Source organism: Cetorhinus maximus, chromosome 13 (assembly GCF_964194155.1).
Source record: "Cetorhinus maximus chromosome 13, sCetMax3.hap1.1, whole genome shotgun sequence".
Lineage (NCBI taxonomy): Eukaryota > Metazoa > Chordata > Chondrichthyes > Lamniformes > Cetorhinidae > Cetorhinus > Cetorhinus maximus.
In genome coordinates, this window is record NC_135891.1 from 99292218 (window position 1) to 99319624 (window position 27407).

At 39.7% G+C, this 27407-nt stretch overlaps 1 long non-coding RNA gene across 1 annotated transcript in view; it reads left to right on the forward strand.

The window, feature by feature from the left end:
- Positions 1–27407, forward strand: part of LOC144688875 (uncharacterized) — a 207034-nt gene that overhangs the window by 141790 nt on the left and 37837 nt on the right. The gene's annotated exons all lie outside the window — the stretch shown is intronic.

Below are 27407 nucleotides of genomic sequence, written 5' to 3' on the forward strand. Positions count from 1 at the left end.
CAGCTAGTCTGGATGCTTTGATGTATAATAGTTTGAGATGTTAATTAGATAAATGTAAGGATAGAAGGTAAAGAGTACATTTGCATTTGTAGAATAAACCGTTCAAAAGAATGGGTGAAATCTTGCATCTAGCTGGGAGACACCAAGCAACATGTTTATATTCCTAATAAAACTGGTAGAATGAAAGGATTATTGTTTGGAGAGGTAAAATTTAAAAAGACAGTAATACAATGGAAAATTTACATTCAAAGGGGAAGCTAGGTATAAACAGAAAGGAGTTGTGTGTGTACAGGTCAGAGGCATGTAATGTCTAACCAACTTGTAAGCCTAAAACTGTGTCTGCAAAGGAACCAAATTGCAAGGGACCTCATTTTAAATTCGTACGGTCAAATGTGCTTTGCCTGGTGTCTGTTTAAAGTCTACGGGTTACTGTTGCCTTGGTGTAGATTTACTTGGGAGTGATTAATTTAGGAATTTGTTTTAAAGTTATTATGATAATAATTTGTAGACAGGTGTATGTGTTTAATTAGTTGTTAAACTAATAAATGTTTAATTTAGTTTTCTATATTTAAAAAAACCTCTTGAGGCTTGGTGGTCTTATTACTGAATTCAGAGCTGCATCTCAAACATACCAATTGAAAATATTGGTTATGACAGTTGTTCAAGTTTTCCTCTGGGGTTTAAACAACTCAGCCTTTACACTGCTGTGGAATAACAATTGGGGACTCGTTGGGATTAATATTTGTAATTCCTTGATTGGTTTGGAATTGGTGAATCTTAAGGTTACGAGTACGAAAAGCACTTTGAATTCAGGAGTTGGTGAGGTTTTTTTATAAGTGGTGAGACTGCAAGATGGCTTTGGCAATTGCTAAGACTTGATTGGGACTAGAAAATATAACTCTAATTGAGTTATAAAACATATCCAAGAGTAAGTTAACAGAGTTGGCTGATAAATTACAATTGGGGTTACCTGCAGGGGCTAGGAAATCAGATATAATTAAAGGTATAACACAGCATCCTGATACTAGTGAGTCACAGCTGGAGGTTGTGAGACTTCAGTTACAAATGAAGACACTTGAACTTTAACAAGCAAAGGAACTGAAAAAACTGAATTAGAAGCAAAGGAAAGAGAAAAGGCATTTCAAAGGGAGTTATAAATTGTGAAGATAGAGGGGGAAAGAGAAAAAGGGAGAGAGAATTTCAACTGAAAATGTTGGCAGTTAAAAAATAGATGCCAGGAGGTGGGGAAGGACTTATCTCCAGAGTAGAGCCCAGTGGGGAGATGTTTAAATTTGTACAAGCTCTTGCACAATTTGAGGAAAAAGATATTGGAGTGTTCTTTATTTCATTTGGGAAGGTAACTAAACAGATGAAATGGCCACAGAAAAATTGGACGTTATTGTAACAGTCTAAATTGGTGGGTAGAGCGCATGAGGTGTATGCTTCACTGTCTGAAAAAGTATCGGTGAATTATGATGTGGTGAAAAAGGCTATTTTGAGTGCATATGAGTTAGTTCCTGAAGCATACAGGCAGAAATTTAGGAATACGAGAAAACAGCCTGGGCAAACTTATATTGAGCTTGAGAGAGTAAAACAAAGTAATTTTGACTGATGGATATGGGCATTAAAATAGAGACAACATATGCAGCTCTTAGAGAGGTAATTCTTTTGGAAGAATTTAAAACTTCAACCCCTTCAGTAGTGAGAACTCGTGAAGGAATAGAGAGTTCAAACTATAAGGCAAGCAGCAGAGATAGCTGATGATTATGAGTTAGTTCACAGAGCTAAAAAAAATGTCATCACCCTTTCAAATCAGAAAAGGATAGAAAGTGGGAAAGTGAAAGGAAAGTAGTCAGGGAAGAGAAGGAGTAGCCGGATATTCCCAGGAATTTTTTTCTCAGAATAAAAAGGACGGTGCTGATGGTAGGAGAGTTATTTGCAAATTGAGGTGTTTTCATTGTAATAAAGTGGGGCACACAAATTCAGTGTGTTGGAAATTATTGGGAAAATCTGTTGGAATTATTGGGGTGCAGAAAAGTTCTGGAAGTTAAAGTACTGCAGGTTCTTAGGTTCAGGCACAGGAAAAACCAATGGTTTGTGTACAGGTCAAATAGGAAGAATCAGTGATAGGTAAAGAAGTAGGAATGTGTTCACAGTTTACACAAGAGAATTCTGTGGAGCAGGTTACGGAAATGTTTAACGGCTTTTTGTGTGAAGGGAAAGTCTTTCCATGTGTACAGGGTGGAGTAGGTAAAGATTTTAAAATTTTAAGAGACACAGGGGATAGTCAATCCTTAATGTTGTGGGATATTGATATTTGTTGTTCAGAGGGAGCATTGCCGGAGCAATAAGTGGGGTTCGTGGAGATGCTAAACCTATCCCATTGTGGAAGGTAAATTTAAAGAGCAAATGGAAGAAGGGTGAAGTTATTGCTGGAGTGGTGGAAAAATTGCCCATTGCAGGGGTTAAATTTATTTTGGGTAGTAATTTAGCCGGGTCACAGGTGTGGGAGATGCCTATGGTAGTTGAGCAGCCTGTGGAAGTGTTTTCAACAGAGGTGTTACAGAAGGAGCATCCTGGATTGTTTCCAGATTGTGTGATAATGAGATCACAGACAGACAGGTTGAAACAAGAAAAACAAGAAGGGCAGGCAGTACAAAGGCAAGAAGAAGGTGTCGAAATCCAATTAGCTCACAGTGTGTTTGATAACATTGTTCAGGAGGAAAGACTATAGTACAGTTCAGCTGAAGTGTTTAACTCAAGGAGGTTAGTGGAGTTCCAGAAGAATGATTTGCAATTAGAACAATTATATCAGAAAGCATACTCAGAAACAGAGGCAAAATCTATTCCAGTATGTTATTACCTTAAGGGAAATATTTTAATGAGAAAACAGAGGCCGGGTCATTTCTCAGCAAATGAATGCTGGAGTGAGGTGCATCAGATTGTTATCTCATGAGGATATTGAGATGAGATTCTGAGAATTGCTCATGAAATTCCAATGGGGGGGACATTTAGGAATTAGGAAGACACAGGAAAAGATACATAGCTATTTTTTTGGCCAAGATTGCTTAGGGATGTAGTCAAATTCTGTAGAAACTGTTGGAGATTAATCACACCGAGGCATCATTTCGTCGTAGAAACCCCATTTATTACTTGTGCACAAGGGAGAACAATACAGCGAGAGTTATTGTACTGTCTCAAAGCAGAATACACAAAGACTTGCTTAAAAGCATTTTACAATCAGTAAATTTTGTACATCTCAATCCACTTATTTGCATAAGTTTACTGACCAATCCATGTTCCAGTAAATTTCCATTCCTACACCACAGGTGCAGTTGTTTATAATTTGACTATCACAACTTTGATTACATTCGGCCTAAGAGAGAGACACATGGAATGTCTCAAGGCCCATCCTGCTATAGTGGTCAGACAAGATGCTATTGTTCTTCAAGGTTGCAGTGTTTTTCTCTTAGGCTCAAGTGTTTAATTCAATTGCTCCATTAACCCTTTCAATACTGAGTGGGCCCCCCTATAGTTGTCTTTAGGCCACCACAGAACCTGTCACACATGTCAGGTAACAGGGAAACCACAAGCAATGATTAAGATAGCGCCTTTAATCCCAATACCAGCATTTGAAGAACCTTGTACTAGGGTCATGATTGATTGTGTAAGACCCTTCCCTAAGACTAAAAGTGGAAATCAGTACTTGCTGACAATAATGGATGTGTCTACCAGGTTTCCTGAAACGTTACCTTTAAGAAATATTACAACTAAGAAGATTGTGGAGGAGTTAACTAAATTTTTTTACAAGATATGGTTTACCTAAGGAAATACAATCAGGTCAGGGTTCAAATTTCATGTCACAGTTGTTTAAGAAAGTAATGAACAGGTTGGGGATAAAACAGTTTAACTCAACAGCTTATCATCCTGAGTCACAAGGAGCTTTGGTGGCAACAAACTTTAAAATCCATGATGAGAGCATCCTGTCAGAATTATCCACAGGATTAGATACAGGGATTCCATTCTTGTTATTTACTATTAGAGACGCTCCTAATGCATCAACTGGTTTTAGTCCTTTTGAACTATTTTATGGTCATGAGGTAAGGGGACCATTGAAATTGATAGGTCAAAATTCAGAAACTATTCTCCTGGATTACATATCAAATTTCAGGTAAAGATTGAACAGAGCATGTGAGTTGGCTAGGGAACATTTAAAGATGTCACAGCAAGTGACGAAAGTGAAGGCAGATAAGAAAGTTAAAGCTCACAGTTTTGTTTCTGGAGAGAAAGTACTAGTTTTGTTATCAGTACTAGGTGATTCATTAAATGCAAGATTTAGTGGGCCTTACAGGATTGAAAAGAAATTGAGTGAAGTAAACTATTTAATAAATACTCCAGATAGAAGAAAGAAGCAGAGGGTGTGTCATGTAAATATGCTTAAATAGTGCCTAGACAGGGAAACTCTTTCGAGTTATCAACAGTCACAGATTGCAACTCTTTCGAGTACAATCACAGTTCTTGGTTTCCGGGAGTGGGACATGAACCCACAACCCTCTGATTCAAAGGCGAGGGTGCTATGAACTGAGAGGAACAAAAGGAGGTATTAGTGAAGGTGGATAATGACTCTGGAATTGATTTTCCTCTAATTAAATTGGATAATGAGGGTATACTTGAAAATTTAAATGAAATGTTGAGTTACCTTCCAAACAGGTGTCAAAGTGATTTGGAAAAGCTATTGCAGTCACACAAACCTATTTGTGGGAATAAATTAGGGAAGACAGGTTTAGCTATACATGATGTCTCTGTACCGGTTTCATCTTCAATAAGGTGACATCCTTATAGATTAAAGCTGGCAAAGCTATCACAAGTACAAAAAGAAATTGACTTCATGCTTCAAAATGATATCATTGCATCTAGTTGCAGTAACTGGAGTTCACCTATTGTGCTGGTACCGAAATCGGATAGAACACAAAGGCTATGTGTGGACTATCGTAAGGTGAATGTGGTGACAAAAGTGGATTCATATCCTATACCATGGTTGGAAGATATCATTGAGAAAGTGGAACAATTGAAATTTATCACAAAGATTGATTTCCTAAAAGAATATTGGCAGGTATCATTGTTGGAGAGAGAAAAGGAGATATCAGCTTTTGTGATGCCAAATGGACTATATCAGTTTAAAGTCATGTCATTTGGTATGAAGAATGCGCCTGTGACATTTCAAAGACGGACAAACAATATATTTGCAGGCCTAAGAAATTGTGCTGTTCACATTGATGATCTAATAGTTTTCAGTCAGACATGTGAGGAGCATTTACAGCATCTGGAAGAATTATTTTCTCGATTACAAGAAGTTAATTTGGTGACGAGCCTGGCTAAAAGTGAATTTGCAAAAGCGCAAGTTACATATCTGGGCCATACCAATGGACATGGTAAGGTGGCTCCGAGAGGTGTGAAAGTCAAGGCTATTGTGGATTTCCCAGCGCCTACAACAAAATGAGATGTTTTGAAATTTCTGGGCATGGCTGGGTTTTACCTGAAAATTGTACCAAATTTTAGTAGTGTGGTTGCTCCACTGACTGAACTATTAAAAAACAAGGTTTCAATGGGCACTGGAGTGTCAGAAGGATAGTTTGAAAAACGTATTAACTATGACACCAGTTTTGGCAGTACCCAATTATGCCAAGCAATTTAAGTTCGCTGTTGACGTGAGTGATATAGGCATTGGGGCCATACTGTTACAAGAAGATGACCCCGGAATTGAAAAACCGATAGGGTATTTTTCACGGAAGCTGAATGTACAACAGAGAAGATATTCAACAATCAGAAAAGAGACCTTGGGTTTGGTGTTAGCATTTTGAAATTTATGTTGCAAACAATTCATCAGAAACAATTGTTTATACAGCCCACAATCCTTTGAAGTTTTTGGACAAATTTCGAAACAAAAGTGCAAGACTTTTCAGGTGGAGTCTATTATTACAACCATTTAATCTACGAATTTTACATGTTGCTGGTAGAGAAAATCTGTTTGTGTTATCAAGAGTTTGAAGCTTAAAGTGAAAATTGGACATTTTTAAAAACCTGGACATTGGACTGGAATGATTTCTGTTGATGTATATATATAAGTGTGTATATATATAAGTAATGTTAATGCATGCATCTGATAATGTAATAGTGTAATAAGTATAGGTTAGTGAGAGATGAGTTATTAAAAAATAAAGCCGTCTTTTGGGATTATCACTTCATTTTTCAATAGGGAAGAGAATGTCATGAAGAGATTAATGGCTATAATGTTATTGGAAATTATTTTCAAATTGGAAGTGTAGTCGGGTTTGTGTCTATGTGTGTGTCTGTGCGTGTCTTAACTGGATTAAAGCCAGCTAGTCTGGGTGCTTTAATGTATAATAGTTTGAGATGTTAATTAGATAAACGTAAAGATAGAAGGTAAAGAGTACATTTGCATTTGTTGAATAAACCATTCAAAAGAATGGGTGAAATCTTGCATCTAGCTGGGAGATACCAAGCAATGTGTTTATATTCCTAATAAAATTGGTGGAATGAAAGGATTATTGTTAGGAGAGGTAAAATTAAAAACCCAGTAATACAATGGAAGATTTACATTCAAAGGGGAATCTAGGTATATACAGAAAGGAATTTTGTGTGTGCAGGTCAGAGGCATGTAGGATCTAACCAGCCTATAAGCCAGGAACTGTGTCTGCAAAGGAACCAAATTGCAAGGGACCTCATTTTGAATTTGTAAGGTCATATATGCTTTGCCCGGTGTCTGTTTAAAGTCTATGGGTAAAATTTTTAGCTTGGTGGGCGGGTGTGCGCTGGACTGAACTGAGCGTGAAATAACGCATGATGACATCGGCCGAGCGTACCGATGTAAACGTGCAGTTGCACGATAGCTCGGTCGGCGAGCGCACACAGGAACTGGCAGTGTGCCCGCCGACAATTAAGAGGCCTGTTAAGGCCATTAATTTATCAATTGACATTAATTTCTCACTGTCTGTTCAACTTAACGGTTGGCGGGCTGGCAAAAAGGCCAAGCGGCCTTTGCATTTTTTTGGAAACCTCATCCACGGGCAGAATGAGGTTTCCAAAAGCTAATGCAAATAAAATAAAAACTTTATGTTTTTAGTTAAAAACACATCCCTGCTCATGTGACAGAGTCACACGAGGGGACATGTTTTATTACATTTTTCTGTTGTTTATTTTTCAATATCTCTTCATCTCCCTGAGACAGCTCCATGCCTCAGTGAGATTATTCAGTGCTCTCTTGCACACACGCATGAAGTTTGCGCTAGGCCTGCTCGCCCTCCTCCCCCCGCCCGCACAGGCAGCGCTCAGCACTGCCACTTGCATATCACACTGGGCGGGCCTTAACTGGCCAGCGTGAAATCGCGGTGCGCTGTCAATCGCAGGTGGTGGTCGGCTTCCCAACCGCCCTCACCGATCCCATGCGCCAAGGGCAAAATTCTGCCCCATGGGCTACTGTTGCCTTGGTGAAGATTTACCTAGGAGTGATTAATTGAGGGATTTGTTTAAAAGTTATTATGGTAGTAATTTGTAGACATGTGTATGTGTTTAATTAGTTAAATTAATAGATGTTGAATATAGTTTTATATTAAAAAATCTTGAGGCTTGGTGGTTTTATTACTGAATTCACAGCTGCATCTCAAACATACCAATTGAAAATATAGATTATGAGAGTTGTTCAAGTTTCCCTCTGGGATTTAAATGACTCAGCCTTTACCAACTGCTGTGTCATAACACTTCTATGAAGCAAAACAAAACACATATGACCCGATGGTCAATTAGTCATGGTCACTTTCTTGCACTTCAAGAACTCATTTGAAGCTGTTTGGTACCTGATTATCAGTCTGCTCCCTCTCAGCAAGGAATGAATTATAGGTCAGAATCACCTTTCTAGAGATATGGAGAGGAGAAAAAAAAATTGCCCACACAACTATCCTTCTCTCTAATTTATAAGGAGAGCATGGTAACCAAGCCAAAAGAAGGTCCCTGGGAGGAAGGGAAGATCTGGTTCCTTTTGAATATAGAGGCAAAGGGATTAAATTCATGGTGCTTATATCCAATCCTTGAAAGGATACCCAGGTTGAATATTATGTAATAGAAATATTTAAAGCTGATCCTACACAAGGCATAAAATAATGGGTAGAATGTTTGGGTAAAAGGAACTTTGCAATACCAAAACGGTTTACCACACAGCGCCAATGCAGAATTGTCAGAAAAGTCCAAGTTGAAATCCCCGATCTGAATAAGAAATTGCAGTTTTGGGAGTCATGTGGTACTACAACTGACCTCAGTTCCCCCAGTTGAGAGTAAAGGAATTGGAGTGGCCGGAGGAAAAATAGTTAGCCAGGATGTCTTTTCCAGTTTATTGATCCTAGTTGTAAAAATGTCTGCACAGGCCACAAGTGAAGATCAGGGTTAGATATTACATCCATAATCAGAAAGTCTCCCAATATGATCTCGGCTCACACCTCAATGAAATCTTGGATGAAGCAATTATTGATCATCCCATCCAAGTAGGAGCTGACTACTTGAATGAAACATCTGTTGAACTATGTCTCTGTGGAGCTCAGTCCAAGCAGCGAGAATCAGCAAGGGCAACAGGGCTACAAAGTGGGTGGAGAGAGAAGGCAAAAGCTCAGTCCGAGCAGCGAGAGCAGCGGGCCTGGGCGGATTTGGAAGAAAAATTGAGATATGACATCAGAGATGCAAGTAGGTGATTGGCTGGTGAGTATTTCTGACCTAAACTAGGGAATAACCGGTTGAGTCTTATCTTTTTTTTTAAATAAAGTAGGCTTTATTACTGCTAGTAAGTTGTGCTAAGTATTAGTAGAAATCATAAGTATTAGTAACATTTATTGTTATTGGTAAGGTTTATTGATAGTAAGGTTTATTACTACTAGTAAGGTGTGCTAAGTATTACTAGAAATCATAAGTATTAGTAACATTTATTGTTATTGGTAAGGTTTATTGATAGTAAGGTTTATTACTACTAGTAAGGTGTAGTAAGTATTGGTAGGTTTTATCAATACTGCTAAGGTTTAACAATAGTAAGTTTTGTTAGTGTTGGTAAAGCTTTATTAATATTGGTAAGGTTATTACCAGTAGGAAAATTTAATCACAGTAACAAGGCTATCAGTTAATAAAAAGAGATATGGCAGGGTTGCTCAAACCTTGAGAGTGCCCATCCTGCTATGTGGGGACTCCAGGACACTTCCCATGTCCTGGATAACCATTTGTGCAGCAAGTGTTATCAATTTCAGCAGCTTGAGCTCTGGGTTGTGGAACTTGAGCAGCAGCTGGCATCACTGCAGAGCATCCATGAGGTTGAGAGTTATGTGGGTAGCATGTTTATAGATGCGGTCACCCCACAGCTTAAGAGTATGCATGGAGAGAGGGAAGGGGTGACCACCAGACAGTCAAAAAGGAACAAGCAGATACAGCAGGAGTCCCCGCGTACATTTCATTCTCCAACCAATATTCAGTTCTGAATATTGATGAGTGGTGGTTCATCTGGGGAGTGCAGCCAGAGCTAGGTCCATGGCACCACGGGTGGCTCGGGTGTCTGGAGGTGTACAAGGAAGTTTGGAAGAGCAATATTGATATGTGATTCAATAGTTAGGGGAATTGATAGGAGTTTCTGTGGCTGCAGACATGAATCTAGTATGGTGTGTTGCCTACCTCTTGCCAGGTTCAGAGATGTCACTGAATTGCTACAGAGAACCCTGAAGGAGGAGGGTGAGCCAGCAGTCGTGGTCCACATCAGTGCCAATAACATAGATAGAATGAGGGATGTAATCCTCCAGTCTGAATTTCTGGAGCTAGGTTGAAAATTAGCAAGCAGGACCTCAAAAGTAGTCATCTCCAGATTACTCTCAGTGCCATGCGCAAGTGAGTACAGAAATAGGGGGATAATACAGATGAATGAATGGCTGGAAAGATGGTGCAGGAGGTGGCTTTAGATTCTTGGGATATTGGCATCAGCTCTGGGGGAGATGGGACCTGTACAGGCCGGACAAGTTGCACCCTGTACAGAGCTGGGACAGAGTTCCTTGTGAGGCATTTTGCTAGTGCTGGTGGGGAGGGTTTAAACTAACTCGGCAGGGGTTTGGGAACCAGGAGGTAATACTACAGGGGAACACTAAGCAGCACAAAATACTTGGAGAGATGGATAGCACCAGAGTAGGAAATGATAAGTTAATAGGTGGGGTTGGAGTAAAGGAGACAGTAATAGAATCTAAATCAGGGTTACTGCCCATGTATGTGAATGCCCAGACTGTGGCAATAAGCCTGGTGAATTACAGGAGCAGGTTGCCATGTGGAAATATGATATTGTGGTTATAACAGAGACCTGGCTTAAAGAAGGGCAGGACTGGTTGTTAAATATCGCAGGATACAAGGTATTCAGGAAAGATAGCAAAGGAAGAAAAGAGGGAAGGGTATGGTATTGAAAAAGGAGAGCATTGCAGTATTGGAGAAAGAGGATATCCCAGAGGGATCAAGGCAGAATTTATTTGGCTAAGGCTCAGGAACAAAAATGGTGCAATTACAATGGTTGGTGTAGTCTATAGGCCACCAACGAGTGGGAAGGATGTAGAGAAACAAGTTTGCAAAGAACTTAAGAGATGCAAAAATTATAGTGTACTTATAATTGGGGACTTTAATTATCCAAATATAGACTGGATTCGTAGTAGTGTAAAGGGCAAAGAGGAGCAAAAGTTCCTAGAGTGTGTTCAGGAAAATTTTGTGCAGCGCTATGTTTCCAGTCCAACGAAGAAGGAGGCATTGCTAGACCTGGTTCTTGGAAATGATGTGGGACAAGTAGGTCGTGTCAGTAGGAGGACATTTAGCAGGCAGCAATCATTGTATCATACATTTTATGCTGACTGTGGAAAATGACAAACGACAGTCCAGAGTAAGAAAAATTAACAGGGGAAATCCAACTTCAATGGAATAAGAACAGATCTGGGCCAAATAAATTGGAATCAAAGGTTCGCAGGAAAAATGGTAACTGATCAATGGGCTACCTTCAAAGAAGAGATGATTCAGGCATAGTCAAGGTATATTTCCTTGAAAGGGAAAGATAGGGCAAACAAATCCAGAACTCCCTGGATGACAAAGGAGCGAGAAATTAAGATAAAGGATAAATTGAGTGCTTATTGCAGATGTCAAGTAGAAAATACAATTGAAAACCAAGCTGAATACTGAAGGTTCAAAGCAGAGATGAAGAAACAAATAAGAGAAGCAAAGAGAGAGTATGATAAGAGACTGGCAGCTAGCGTAAAAAAGAATCTGAAAGTCTTCTATAGGCAAAAATAGCAAAAGGGTGGTTAAAGGAGGAGTAGGGTCTATTAGGGACCAAAAAGGGGATTTATACATGGAAGCAGAGGGCATAACTAGGTTCTAAATGAATACTTGACATCTGTCTTTACAATGGAGGAAGATGCTACCCAGGCCATGGTAAAAGACGAGGTAATCCAGGCACTAGATGGATTTGAAATTGAAAAGGAAGAGATATTGATTAGGTTATCCATGCTTAAAGTTGATAAGACACTGGGACCTAGCCAGTTCAACTTTGGTGGTGGAGGAACTTCTCGAAACAATAATTCAGGACAAAATTAATAGTCACACGGACAAATGCACGTTAATTAAGGAAAGCCAGCATGGATCTTTTAAGGGAAAATCACGTTTAACTGACTTGCTGGAGTTTTTTGAAGAGGTAACAAAGAGGGTTATTGAAGGCAATGCTGTTGATGTGGTGTATATGGACTTTCAAAAGGTGTTTGGTACAGTGCCGCACAACAGACTTGTGAGCAAAGTCCTGGAATAAAAGGGGCAGTAGCAACATGGAATTGGCTGAGTGACAGGAAACAGTATAAATGGTTAATGGATGTTTTTTGTGCTGGAAGAAGGTTTTTATTGGAGTTCCCCAGGCGTCAGTGTTGGGACCCTTGTTTTTCCTGATATATATTAATGACATAAACCTTGGTGTACAGGGCACGATTCCAAAGTTTGCAGGTGACACAAAACTCGGAAGCATTGTGAACTGTGAGGAGGATAGTGGAGAACTTCAAAGGGACACAGACAAGTTGATGGAATGGGCAGTGGCAGATGAAGTTCAATGCAGAGAAATGTGAAGTGATACATTTTGGAAGGAAGAACATAGGGAGACAATATAAAATAATGGGTACAACTCTGAAGGAGATGCAGGAGCAGAGGGACCTGGGTGTATATGTGCATAAATCATTGAAGGTGGCAGGACAGGTTGAGAGAGCAGTTAATAATGCACACAGTATCCTGGGCTTTATTAATGGGGGCATAGAGTACAAGAGCAAGGAGGTTATGCTGACTTTGTAAAAATTACTAATTTGGCCTCAGCTAGAGTATTGCATCCAATTCTGGCAGCATACTTTAGGAAGGATGTGAAGGTATTGGAGAGGGTACAGAAAATATTTATGAGAATGATTCCAGGAATAAGGAACTTCAGCTATGAAGAAAGACTGGAGAAGTTAGGACTGTTTTCCTGAAAGGAAGGCTGAGAGGGGATTTGATAGAGGTATTCAAAATCATGAGGGGTCTGGACAGAGTAGATAGGGAGAAGCTATTCACACTCATGAAAGGGTTGAGAATGAAAGGACACAGATTTAAAGTAATTAGTAACAGAAGCAAAAGTGATATGAGGAGAAACTTTTTTACACAGCGAGTGGTTAGCGTTTGGAATGCACTGCCTGATAGTGTGTGGAAGCAGGTTCAACTGGAGCATTCAAAAGGGAATTAAACTGTTATCTGAAAAGGAAGAATGTGTAGGATTACAGGGAGAAGGCAGGGGAATGGTACTAGGTGAGTTGCTCATTTGGAGAGCCGGTGGAGACATGTTGGGCCAAATGGCCTCCTTCTGTGCCCTAACAATTCCATTCTGTGATTCTGTGAACCACCTCCCAGCATGAACCTGTGAGCTCATGGAAGGGGGCACATTTTTCTTCCGGTATGTTTATGTGCCTTGGAGTCTATTTGGACCTTTAGAGAAGCCTATCATCTTAACTGTATGACTGGTGAAGAGGTTACCTCATGCAAAATAGATGGAATTTGGAAACCTGTATGTTTTCCATAAGGTTGTGATGAGTGCCTGAGACTTCATTAAATTTGCAACTGAAAAAGAGAGACACAATACTGGTCTCCAACTTCAACCAAATAATACAGGATTCTTCAACATGCTGTGCATTGAGGTGATTCCACTTTAAAAGTAAAGGTATATTTGATTGACGCAAGGAATGGGAGGGATGTGCAGTATGAAGAGAAGACAAATACAGTGACCCACAGCTTGTTTCATACTAATATGGAGATAGCATTTGATTGGCTAAGTTTTCTCTGTGCAGAGCACTCTCTTCTTTATCCTGACCTTTTTCAGTTCTACAGGAAGAGCAGGCATTGAAGTACAAATCTATGGCCAAGATAATTCAGTCCAAACAGGGTACAGGATCTGAGGTTGAGAAGAATGTGGTATTTAGTATTGTGCAATAGAAATTCCAACAGAGCATAACATTCTTGACGCTATAAACTGCAGTTGAATGCAGGTCACTGCTTAGCTAACCAGGAGTCTTAGTGGTACAACTATGTTGTTGCTTTGCATCTTGTCAAAGGAATAGATTGCACAATAACTGAACTTGAGTCATCCCACGTAAGTCCCTCTAACTATCAAAACAAATGGTTCATTTTAGTTGAAACACTGTACACCAGATCTATAACCCTCAAGTTCACATTCTGCTATTAAACCTTAGTTTGACTCCACAGCCTAAAGTAGCAATTCTTTTGAAACTCATGAAAGAGAGGATAAGCATAAGAACCTAAGAAACAAGAGCGGGAGAGGCATTCTTTACATTCCAAGACTTCAGCGTGGAACTGCCTTTGTTTGAGGCATTGAGTTAGCTTGGCTCAAATGGCCAAGAGAAGCTAACCCCAGAATAAGGGTTAAAACAGATATTAGTGTTATTGATATTCAATTTACAAGCCTTATGGGGACACAATTCTTCATAAACCTGAGTTTCGAACAACCAAAACTATGAGGATAGTGAGAGGGATATGCCTCTAATTTGGTTGCAAACCATATGCATGACTACCAAGACAAAGGCATAAGATTTTGATATTTATTGTTGAGCTGCACTTGGATCATGCATCATGTCAAAGTTCGCTTGGTGATATGAAACTCAGAAATATTAACAATGGAGGAGGATAGTAACAGATTTTACGAGGACATATATCTGGCTGACACATGGCAGATCAAATTTAATGCAGGGAAGTCTGAAGTTAGATATTTGGGAAGGAAGAATAAGGAGAAGCACAGCAATTAAATGATAAAATTTTAAAAGATAGATAGGAACAGAGAGTTCTGGGAGTGAACATATACAAAACTTTGAATGTGACAGGACAATTTGAGAAGGCAGTTAAAAGAAAACATGTGGGTTTCTGGGCTTGATTAATAGAGGAAGAGAGTACAAAAGTAAGGACATTATGCTAAACCTTTAAAAAAACACTGGTTAAGCTCCAACTGGAGTATTGTGGTTTTTTTCTGGGCAACATACTTTAAGAAGGATGCCAAGGTCTTGGAGAGAATGTAAAAATGATTTACTAAAATGGTATCAGGATGAGGGACTTTCTATGTTGTTCTCTTTATAGCAGGGAAGGTTAAGTGGAGATTTGATGTGCGTTCAAAATTATGAATGGCTTTAGCCTGGTAAATAAGGAGAAACAGTTTGCAGTGCAAAAAGGAGTTTTAATTAGAAAAAAGACTGACTTTTTTTCTTAAGGCCTTGCTAATGTTCTTTTAATAACTCATGCAACATTCAGATTGAAAAGTGAATATCTTACCCCAGGGCAATCCAAGGTTTTCTCAGCTGCTCAGCTAATTTTTTTCACCAAAAATTGTGGACTTTATAGCTGGATTAATAAACTTTAGTAATAAACATTTATACTGATTTATTGTCTCATTAACTGCTTTGAAGCATTTAAAGGATCATTATAGCAGGACCAATGTGATTGGCTACTTATTTATCGTTTTTACAGTACAGATGGAAGGATAAAAATAAATTAGTGCTTGGAATTACTTGCTGTGATTTTTTTTTTATAGAAATCTTAATTTTTCTCCATAATGACCCTTTAAATGCCTCAAAAGTGATTTTTGGTAGAAATAGCTGAAGTGAGAAAATCCTGGTTCGCCCCTGGTGTGAAATATTCCCCTTTCAATTTCAATGTTGCATGAGTCCATTAAAAGAACATTAGCAAAGCCTTAAGCAGAAAAAAAACACTTATTATAATTAACACTCCCTTTTGGAATGAGGAAATGGTGGAGGAGAAAGAAAAGAACCATTTATTTAACAGAAAGTTGATAAAAAAGGTTACGGTCCTGTAGAGATTGATAACTTTTTAAAAAGACAGGAATCCCCCACGGTGCCAATGGAAAGAAAACTGCTGGACAAGGTTTCACTTTTTAAAACTTTTGCTGCAACAAACCAACTAAAATCAACACATAAAAGAATTAATTAACAGATGATGGTTACTTCAAAAAAAAAGTAAATTTCACTTTAAATAGTCGGTGCAACAAGGATATACCTCACAAGCACTCATATTACTTCCCACAAAAGTATGGCAGGACAGGTAATCTCAGTCTTTCCAACTCATTCTCCGCTATGTAGGATCTCTCACTTTCCATCCAATCATTTCAGCCCTTGAGCCGCATTCACCAGCAGCTGTATTGCATTCAAAGTCTCCAGATATGGTTAACACCAACAAGGTGCATGTTTACAAACCTTCTCTCTCACTCAGGTCACAACAGTCCTGATGGCACAGAATCCCCAGAGACTCCCTTTTCCGTCCCTTTAAATTGTCTGGTGAGCTCTGTCAACACTGGATCAACAGGAATGGGTCTTGTCCATTCCACAATCCCTTGATCTTCCTGTCTTCAATGTTCTGTTCTTTCCAACTGTATAACACACACATTGTTTCTCTATTCTCATAGACTTGTTTCAACACCAGGATCTGTTTGAAGGCTGCCAAACAGAAAAATGTTCCATTTTGAATGAACTCTGCTTTACATAACCTCTTTACATGAATTCTCAGTGTGTTCTGAACTGCCAAACAGAAAACACTGGCTGACCCAACCTCCTGCAATTAGCTTTTTATTTACCCTTTGCTTTTTAGCTGTTCACCCCCATAGCCACCCCAGGTTACATGGGTATTTCTTGGAAACTAATGATGTAATATTCATAAATGAATTAACCCTCTTTCAGAATATTCCCCAGCCCACTTTGATCTTAAAGGGACATCACACAAAAAATAAAATACATGCTTCCCAAAGCACATGGATCCTCACAAATAGAATGTGAGAGCAAGCTAAACAGGAATATAAAAACAGATTCCAAGATCTTTGACATGTATAGAAAAAGAATAGCTAAAGTAAACATTGGTCCCTTGGGGCAGAGACAAGAGGAATTATCATTGGAATGAGTTAATGGCAGAGAAATTGAACAAATATTTTGTGTCTGACTTCATAGTAGAAGACACAAATTACATGCCATAAATAGAAAGTAACCAGAATAAGATTGAGGAAATTAAGGGTGTGACAGGTTAGAGGTTAACAAGTTGTTTCCAGTGGCTGGGGAATCTGGAACACAGAGGCACAGCCTCATGATAAGGGGTCAATTATTTATGACTAAGATTAGGTGAAATTTCTTCACTCAGAGGGTTGTGAATCTTTGGAATTGCCTACCACAGAGGGTTGTGGATGCTCAGTCGCTAAGTATATTCAAGACTAAGGGTGATAAATTGTTGATATCTCAGGGAATCAAGGGATTTGGAGAAAGTGGAGTTGAGGTGGAAGATCTGTCATGATTGTATCGAATGATGGAGCAGGTTTAAGAAGCTGAAACCTGATCCTATTTCTTATGTTCCTTTGTCAAGAAGAATGCTCACATCAGCAATAAATTTGGACAAATTGTCTATTTTACATTTTTGACATTTTACCTCTGATTTTTTTTACCAGCAGTGATTATGAATCTACCAATGAGGAAAAGATTAACTGTCCCTCTTACTAAGGAAAAATATTAATTTTGAATATATTTTTCTGTACAGATGGTCATAAGAATAAATCATTGCAAGGAACTAGAAAAAGATAACTATTCTTTGTATTGGACTAGAAGCTTGAATTCAGCAAAGAATAAACATTTTTTTTTGGTGGAGGCAGATGGGTCAAAGACAAGTTGAACCTAAGGCAGCATCTGAGGAGTTGCAAAGAGTTAGCTAAAATATATAAATGAAGAACAGCAGCAGGTAAAAGTTTATTGCACACAAGAAAAAAGAACTGGCAGCATAAGTACTGCCAGTTACTGATTTATTTAACAGTGACATTGAGAGCTACACTGGGTTTTATGAAATGGAATTTCAACGGGTCCATTCATGGTGGATCAGCTATCAATGCAGTAAATAGTTAAGGCCATAAGACGTACGAGCAGAAGTAGGCCATTCGGCCCATCGAGTCTGCTCCGCCATTCAATGAGATCATGGCTGATCTGATAATCCTCAACTCCATTTTCCTGCCTTTTCCCCATAATCCTTGATTCCCTTACTGATTAAAAATCTGTCTATCTCAGCCTTGAGTATACTTAACGACCCAGCCTCTATAGCCCTCTACGGTAAAGAATTCCATAGATTAACTACCCTCTGAGAGAAGAAATTCCTCCTCATCGCTGATGACTTGTGTGACTTGTCTAATTGGGATATATAATAAAATTACAAATTTTATTCATGATACCACACTTGAAGGTGTGGCAAACAGTGAGGATGAAACAAATCAACTGTACAGGACATAGACTAGCAGAATAGGCAGACAAGTGCCAAATTAAGTGGGCACCCCCTTACTTTGAGATTAAGCCCTCTGGTCCTAGGCTCTCCCACAAGGGGAAACAACCTCTCAACATCTACCCTGTCAAGCCCCCTAAGAATCTTATACGTTTCCATAAAGTCACCTCTCATTCTTCTGAACTCCATTGAGTACAGGCCCAATTGACTCAGCCTCTCCTCATAAGATCATCCCTCCATCCCCGGGATCAACCTAGTGAACCTCTTCTGGACTGGCTCAAATGGCAGTATATATTTCCTTAAATAAGGGGACCAAAACTGTTCACAGTAATCTAGGTGTGGTTTAACTAGTAGACTAGCAGAATAAGCAGACAAGTGCCAAATTAAGTGGGCACCCACTTACTTTGAGATTAAGCCCTCTGGTCCTAGGCTCTCCCACAAGGGGAAACAACCTCTCAACATCTACCCTGTCAAGCCCCCTAAGAATCTTATATGTTTCAATAAAGTCACCTCTCATTCTTCTGAACTCCATTGAGTACAGGCCCAATTGACTCAGCCTCTCCTCATAAGATCATCCCTCCATCCCCGGGATCAACCTAGTGAACCTCTTCTGGACTGGCTCAAATGGCAGTATATATTTCCTTAAATAAGGGGACCAAAACTGTTCACAGTAATCTAGGTGTGGTTTAATTAGTGCCTTGTATAGCTTTAGCAAGATTTCCCTAATTTTATACACCATTCCATTTGCCCTACCTATTACCTGCTGAACTTTTATGCTAGCTTTTTGTGATTCATGCACGAGGAACCCCAAATCCCTCTGTGCTGCAGCTTTCTTCTGTCTTTCTCTATTTAAATAATTTTCAGCTCCTCTATTCTTCCATCCAATTGCATAACCTCACTTTCCCACATTATATTCCATCTGCCACATTTTGCCCACTCACTTAACCTGTCTATATTCCTCTGTAGACTCTGTGTCATCCTCACCGCTTGCCTGCCCACCTATTTTTGTGTCATCTGCAAACTTTGCAATAGTACATTCATTTCCCTCATCCAAGTCATTAATATATATTGATGCCAGAGGACTGGAGAATTGCAAACGTTACACCCTTGTTAAAAAAAGTGTGACTTGTCTATAATTGGGATACATAATAAAATTTACAAATTTTGTTCATACCACACTTGAAGGTGTGGCAAACAGTGAGGATGAAACAAATCAACTGTACAGGACATAGACTAGCAGAATAGGCAGACAAGTGCCAAATGGAGTTTAATACAGAGAAGTGTGAGGTGATGCATTTAGCAGAAGGGATGGTGAGATGCAATATAGACTTAATGCCACAATTCTAAAGATTGTGCAAGGACAGAAGGACCTGGGGATTTATGTGCATATATTTTTGAAAGTGGCAGGATATATTAAGAGCGTGATTAGCAAAGATTTGGGATTCATAACTAGAGGTAGAGTACAAAAGCGGGGAAGTTCTGCTGAACATTTATAAAGTTCTGGTTAGGCCATAACTGAAGTAGTGCATATAGTTCTGGTCACCACACTTCAAGAAGGATGTGAAGTCTTTTGAGAGGGTGCAGAGGATATTTGCCAGAATGCTTTCAGGGATGAGGGATCAGCCACAAGGAGAAGTTGGAGAAGCTGGGGTTGTTCTCTGTGGAGCAAAGGAGTTTGAGGGAAGATTTGACGTGATATACAAGATTATGACAGGTTTGGGTAAGGTAGAAAAGCTATTCCCAGTAGCTGATTGCACAAGCACTAGAGGACGGGATTTAAGGTTTTGGGCAAAAGGTGCAGGTAGGGATATGAGGGTGAACTTTTTTGTGCAGCAAGTGTTGACCCGGAACTCTCTGATCATGTCTGCTTCCATGAAAAGGAAATCGGATGTGCACTTGAGGGAAATAAACTTGCAGGGGTACAGGGATAGAGTGGAGGCATGTGAGTGACTGGATTGCTCTGCATGGACTCGATGGGCCAAAAGACTGCCTTCTTTGTCGTAATGACTCATAATTTTCAAGTCATAGTCACTCAGACAAGGGTGGATTAATAAAGGAAAGCCAGCACAGATCAGTTTAAAGGCACATTTTATTCAGTGAATTTTTTGATGTGGTCACAGAGGGGATGGATAAGGGTAACACAGCTGGTGTGGTGTATATGCACTGCCAAAAGGCCTTTTATAAAGCACCCTTAACAGGCATGCCAGCAAGGTTAACCCCATGGAATAAAAGTGATGGTAGCATGGATACAGAATTGACTGAATGAAAAGAAATGAAATATTGGTGAATGGCTGCTTTTTGGACTGGATTTCTCAGGGGTCAGTTCAAGGGCCACTGCTTTTCTTTATGTATTAGTGGCTTGGATTTGGATAAACAGGGGACAATTTCAAAATGTGCAGATGTCATAAAACATGTAAGTATAGTGAGCTGAGGAGAATATAGTGATAGGTTTCAAGAGGATTTTTGCTGGCTGGTAGAATGGGCAGATGAAATTTAAACCAGAGAAATGCAAAGCAATACATTTGGTAGGAAGGAGTGAGGAGGCACAACATAAGCTAAAGTGGGCTTGTCCAACTGGCAGCTCATGGGCTGGGTTCTGGCCCCCTGGATGCTGCCTGTGAAACATCGTTGGATATACAACTGACTTACATTTGAAAAGTGCTGCAAAGCTGCTCATCCAAACACAGGCTGGTTTATCACCGCATTTACTGCCAATCTGATTTTTCCAGTTTGTGTGTAGATTAAAATCACCCATGATTATGCCCTCCCTTTATCACAAGCACAGAGTATTTTTTCTTAAATACTTTGTCCTACATTGAGGCTACTTTAGGGGGTCTGTAGACCACTTCCACTAATTACTTATTTCCCCTACTATTCTTCATCTCCACCCAAACCGATTCTATATCCTGATCCCCTGAACCAAGGTAATCTCTAACTATTGCACCAATGCCCCCTTTAATTAACAGTGCTACCCCTCCACCTTTACCTAACTTCCTATTCTTCTTGAATGTCATGTGCCTTTCAATATCAAGGACCCATCTGTCCTGCAGCCACATCTCTGTAATTGCTATCAGATCATATTTATTTACTTCAATGTGGGCCATCAATTCATTTACACTGTAATGAAGGCCATGTGCATTCAGATAGAGAGCCTTCAGTTTTGTCACCCTTGTAATATCTAGTCTTGACTGTTGATGTATTCTTAGGTTTTTTTCTCTGCTCCTTCCTGCCATTCTCTGACCTTCATTTCTCATATTACTATTTTGCTCTCCTGTATTGACACTACGCCTCAAATTGCTACCTCTACCCAAGCTTGATCCCTCACCCCTCTTGTTTAGCTTAAACCCTACTTCCCTAGTTGTGCAATTTACAAGGACACTTGTCCCAGCATGGTAATGTGTAAAATGTCCCAACGGTACAGCCCCCACTTTCCCCAGTGCCGATGCCAGTGCCCCACAAACCAGAACCCACTTCTCCCACACCAGTCTTTGCGCCACACATTCATCTCTCTAATCTTATTTGCCCCATGCGAATTTGCACGTGGCCCAGGTAATAATCCAGAGATTATTACCTTTGAGGTTCTGCTTCTTGACTTGGTACCTAGCTCCTCATACTGACTTTGCAGGACCTCTTTCCTAGTTCTACCTATGTCATTGGTACCTACATGGACCACAACAACTGGATCCTACCCCTCCCACAAGGGGCAAGTTCCTCTCCAGCCCTGAGCAGATGTCCCAAACCCTGGCATTGGGCAGGCAACCTAGCCATCTGGATTCCCACTCTTTGCTGCAGAAAACAATGTCAACCCCCTCATGATACTATCCCATACTACCACTACATTCCTTTCTGCTCCCCAGCTTGAACAGCTTCCTGTATCACAGTGCCATGGCCAACCAGCTTATCCACCCTGCAGACTTCGCTTTCATCCACACAGGTTGTGAGCACCTCAAACCTGTTTGACAATTGCAAAGCCTAAGGCTCCTCCCCAACTGTCTGCTCAGTCCCATTACCTGCCTCACTGATAGTGACAACCTCCTGTCCCTCATTGTTGACCAAAACAGATGACCCTCTTCTAAGAGGTGTGACTGTCTTCTGGAACAAAGTATCCAGGTATTTCTCCCCCTCCCTATGTTGCACAGTGTCTGCATTTCGGCTTCCAGATCAATAATCCTGATCCGGAATTCCTCAGGCTGCTTACACTTCCTGCAGATGTATTTATCACGGATTGCCTTGACGTCCAAAAGCTCCCACATCTCACAGCTGCAACATAACACCTGTCCCGCCATTCTAACTTATTTAATTTACTTTAATTACTTTTTTCCTAAGTATGCTACAATTTACTGTGCTTATTGAATGCTAGTACCACTGACAACTAAAGATTATATGCTTCTTAACTACATGGTATGTGTTTTAGATGTTTATGTTACTTTATTTTTATCTTTAGTTTGATTTTAAATTTTAACGGTTTCAAATTTTGGTTTATTATTTTAAAGTTTTTTTTTTAATATAGATCTACCGTAACTCGCCTGTCCTAGGCAGGTTTCTCTCACTGTCCCTTAGAATGAGCACTTACTGGTCAATCAACTTACTAGCTTCCTGTGACATCACAAGTTACTTTTTTTCCTTTTTCCTGGACTACGCCCTTTTCAAACTGAAGTCCCCGCCGCTCTCCGCGCCCTTTTCAAACTGAAACTCTCCTGTTCTGTGCCCTTTTCAATCACAACCATCTTCCTTTGTCCTAGGTATGACACCAACCAGTGGAGAGTATCTCCACCCGCTCCCCCATCCCCCAATTCCCATTGACTTCAGTTTTGCTAGAGCTGCATGATGCCATACTATGTCAAATGCTGCCTAAGTCTCAAGGGCAGTTACTCATCACCTTGGCCCCTCTATGCTTTGGTCACCATCAGACTTGACTATTCAAATGCTCCTCTGGTCAGCCTTCCAACTAACATTCGTGTCACACAATGCCAGGCAAAGACCATTTCCAACGAGAGAATCCAATCATCTCCCTATGGAATTCATCAGCATTGCCATCACCAAATTGCTCAGCATCAACATCCTGGAAGTTACCACTGACCAGAAACTTAATTGGACCAGCCATAAAAATACTGTGGCTGCAAAGTAGGTCAAGGGCTGGGAATCTGCAGCAAGTGACTCACCTCCTGACTCCCTAAACCTTGTCCACCATGTACAAGGCCCCAGTCAGGGCTATGATGGAATACTCTCCACCTGTTTGGATGTATGCAGCTCCAACACTTGAACTCAACACCATCCAAGGCAAAGTAGCCCTCTTAATTGACACTCCCTCCACCAGTATGAACCAACAGGATGTATTACAGCAACTCACCAAGGCTCTTTCAACAGCTCCTTCCAAAGGTGCGACTTCTACCATCTAGGAGGATAAGTGTAGCAGGTGCACAAGAACACCACTGTCAGCTGCAAGTCACACACCATCCAGGTTTGAAACTAAATAACCATTTCTTCACAGTCATAAGGTCAAAATCTGGAACTCCTCTGAAACAATACTGTGGGTGTACATACGGCAGTGATTCAAGGCTCACCATCACCTTCTCAATTAGGGGAGGGTAATAAATGGCCTTGTCAACAGTGCTCATATCCAAAGAATAAATTTTTAAAAAATCTCCACCCTCTGAACTTCAGTTCATCTGCAACTCTATTTCCAAGTCCTATCCCTCACATCCATCACCTGTGTCTGCACTAATTTGTTGATAGTAAATTTAATCTTCAATTTAAAATTCCCATGCTTATGTTTAAATCCCTTCATGGCATCAGTCTCTGTAACCTCCTCCAGTTCAAAAACACCTCCCAGAACTTGCAGCCAGTCTCGCACCCTCTCTTCACTTCATCGAGAATAAGCAATGTTTCAAGCTTCTAGGCCCTATGCCATGGAATTCCTTTCCTAAACCCTTCCGCACTCACATCCTTTAAAACCTTTCCTTAAATTTACCTTGGATGAAAAGCTTTTGGTCACCCCTCCCAAAATCTCCTGAAGCTTGCCAAGTGCCTTGGAATTTTTCTATGAAATTTATGCTCGGTTGTTGCTGAAACACTACATATTAAACCACTACAGACAAAAGATAAGAGAGCACTGGCACATACTAGAAAATTTAGGGGGCACTGATTTGGAAATTTTAGTAAATTTTCTTCAGAGGAATGATCAACACAGGACACTAATGCAAAACCTTGATAGCAAAGACATCTGGCTGTCACGATGGAATTTTAAGTTCGCTCTAGGTGGACAAAGGTAGCCGAAAAGTCTTCACCACCTAGATATATCTTGCGACATTGAAGCTTTCCTTTAAATAAAAGGATACATACACAAAAGAAAAATATAATCCCGAAGGTAAAAATGGCAGCTAAGAAAACGATGGAGTAAAAGGCAAGATACAAAAGGATGAAATAGCTCAAAACAGAAATAAGAAAAATAGAACTTGCAATGTTGACTTGTACAGGGCAGAGGATTTCACTTAAATTATGCAATAGGAGAAAAAAGTCAGATTGACATGAGATTTAATTCAATTTTAATATGTAGATATATACACAATTTCAAATGGGTACAAAGATTGATCCACTCTACTTCTCACCCCACTCCCTCCAAACCTCTTGGGTTTATACAATACCATGCTTAGAAATTAGATTAATTTCACACCATTTATTGTTGTTTGGTTTACACAGCTTTGAGCATTGAAGCATGCCACGAATTTGTTGTAAGCAAGCATTTCCAGCACTGGGCTGATCATTCCATTGTTCATAGGGGGCTCTCATTGTTTCAGTACTATGCCATTTTATACTGCAACATGACTTTGGATTGCAAGACCCACCACCTCTTAACCCAACATTTCCATCAAAATAAGTTGTCTACCCCAATTTCTCAATCTCAGTTATGTATTAACAACAAAGCTAAAACAAACTAAGCTAAGTGAGCTAACTCTCAAGCAAATTGTCAAAGTCAAATTGCAGATAAACTTGATTTAATCAATATGAACTATTAAGGTAGCTTTTATTAATTTTGTAATTGGGCCTATGGATACAGTCATAGACTATAGCCCAAAGGCATACAAACTCATCACACGTCATAACTTACATACTTGTCATAAGCATATTTCAGTATTTTGTACAAAAATGTCTGGCATTGTGTAAAATGTAACCTTTTCTAACAAAGTGGTAAATGTTCTGCATCTTCAATATTGTGCATCAGAATACATGGCTGCATATTTTCAAAGTAAAACATTAAAAAAACACATGCAGATTATTGTACCATGGCTCAATTTTAATTGCTAAGACTTAACTTTGATAACTGTAGCAACTGAAATCTCTAATTTCTGCCCCCATTCCATCAAATTTTCTTCCATTCTGAAGACATGGATCCCTCCCCAAGTTCTGGCAGCTGTGAGGTACATTGCTATCCTTCATTTGCAAACCTGAAAAGTGCGTTTAACAGGCTGTTTGAATGTGGAAGGCCTATTGGCCGATTCTGTCTTCACAGCAGGATGGCTAAGTAGACATTATCCAAGTTTAGGGGCTTGAAGGGCAACACAACCACTCCCTGGCTGACAGCTAATTAGTGCATGCCGGGAATTAAAACGCAGAATCTTCCAGGCCTATTCGGTTCAGGGCCACATTAAGATTTGAAGGCCATCACAGTTCAAGGAAGGAGGGAGAGAGAAAATCAAGTACTACAGGCCACTTAGCTTCACAATCATCAGTAAAATGCTGGAATCCATCAAGGGTGTTGTAATGTGGCACTTTTTAAAAAAAAAAATATTAAGACAGGGTCAGTGGTTTATGAAATGGAAATCATGTTTGACAATTTTTTAAAAAAATTTCGAGGATGTAACTACTAGGGTGGATAAAGGGGAACCAGTGGATGTAGTTTATTTGGATTTCAGAAAGGGATTCAACAAGGTTCCACATAAAAGATCTCGGAGTTGGCAGAGTAATATATTAGCACAGAGATGATTGGTCAATGGACAGGAAGGAGAGGCAGGATAAACAGGGCATTTTCAAGCTATAACTAGTGAGGCTCCACAGGATCAGTGCTGGGCTTCAGCTATTTACAATCTATATTAATGACTTAGACAAAGAGACCAAGAGTAATGTATCATCCAATTTTGCTTATGATACAAAGCTAGGTGAGAAAGTTAAGCTGTGAGGACAACACACTAGAGGCTGGAAAGTGATAAAAGACAGGCTACATGAATGGCAGTAAAGTGGCATATGGAGTGTGTGGGGAAATGAGGTTATTCATTTTGGTAGGGTGTCCTCAGACAAGAAACAAAGTTAGTATGCAGCTACACGAGCAATTATGAAGGCAAATGGAATGTTGGCCTTTATTGCAAGATCATTGGAGTTCAAGAGTGAGGAAGTATTGCTACAATTTTTCGGTGTTTTGGTGAGACCTCTCCTGGAGCACTGTGTACAATTTTGATTTCCTTATTTAAGGAAGGATGCCTTGGAAGTGACATACCTTAGGTTCACTAGGTTTATTCCTGAAATGAGTGCTATCCTATGATGAGAGGTTGAGTAGAATGAGCCTATATTTGTTGGAGTTTAGAAGAATGAGAGGGGTGATGTCACTGAAACAGAAAAGATTCTGAGGGGGCTTGACAGGGTAGGTTTTGAGAGGCTGTTTTCTCTGGCGACAGTGTCTAGAACTCAAGGGCATAGCCTCAGGATAAGGAGTCAGTCATTTAAGACTGAGATTTGGAGGGATTCTTTCACCGTGTTGTGACCCTTTGGAAATTTACTTACAGTTGAACACCGAAATTTTCTACCCCAGGAGGCTTGGGTGTTCAGTTGTTGAGCATATATTCAAAGCTGAGATGGACAGATTTTTGGACTCTAGGGAAATAAAGGAATATGGGGATTGGTTGGGAAAGTAAAGTTGAGGTCACAGATCAACCATGATGTTACTGATGACGGAGCAGTTTCAAGCTAATGTATGGCCTACTCCTGTTTCTCATGTTTAGAAAATGTATCAGCAGTCAGAAGCCACAAGTTAAGCATTGCTACACTAAAGCTTAGCTTTCTCCTGCACGTCACTGCTCCAAATCTGACAGCATTGCCAACAGGCAGTAAATTCATACTACTTTCAGAAATGCTTTAGATAATTGCTGCTTAGTGAAAAATAATTGAGGCATCAGATGACTGTGATGCACTACACTAAACATAAAAACACTTACTTTCAAACAGAGAACTGATCCTCATTTACCTGACATAAAACCAGTTAAATTGCTGACAGCTATCTATGCATTTAGTTTTATACATTTTCTTTGTACTGTTGTGCAAAACAAAAGCTGAAGTGTTTATATTAACAAACATGAGACAACAGCCTGATATGCGCATGATAACTACCAATTTGTAACTGAGTGAACATTGTGACAATGCAAAATTAAACAAGCATTACTGAAGATCAAATTATAAAATTGTTCTATCCCCATATATAAAACACTAAAATATTTGAGTGGGAGAGCAAAGTAGATTTGATGTATTTC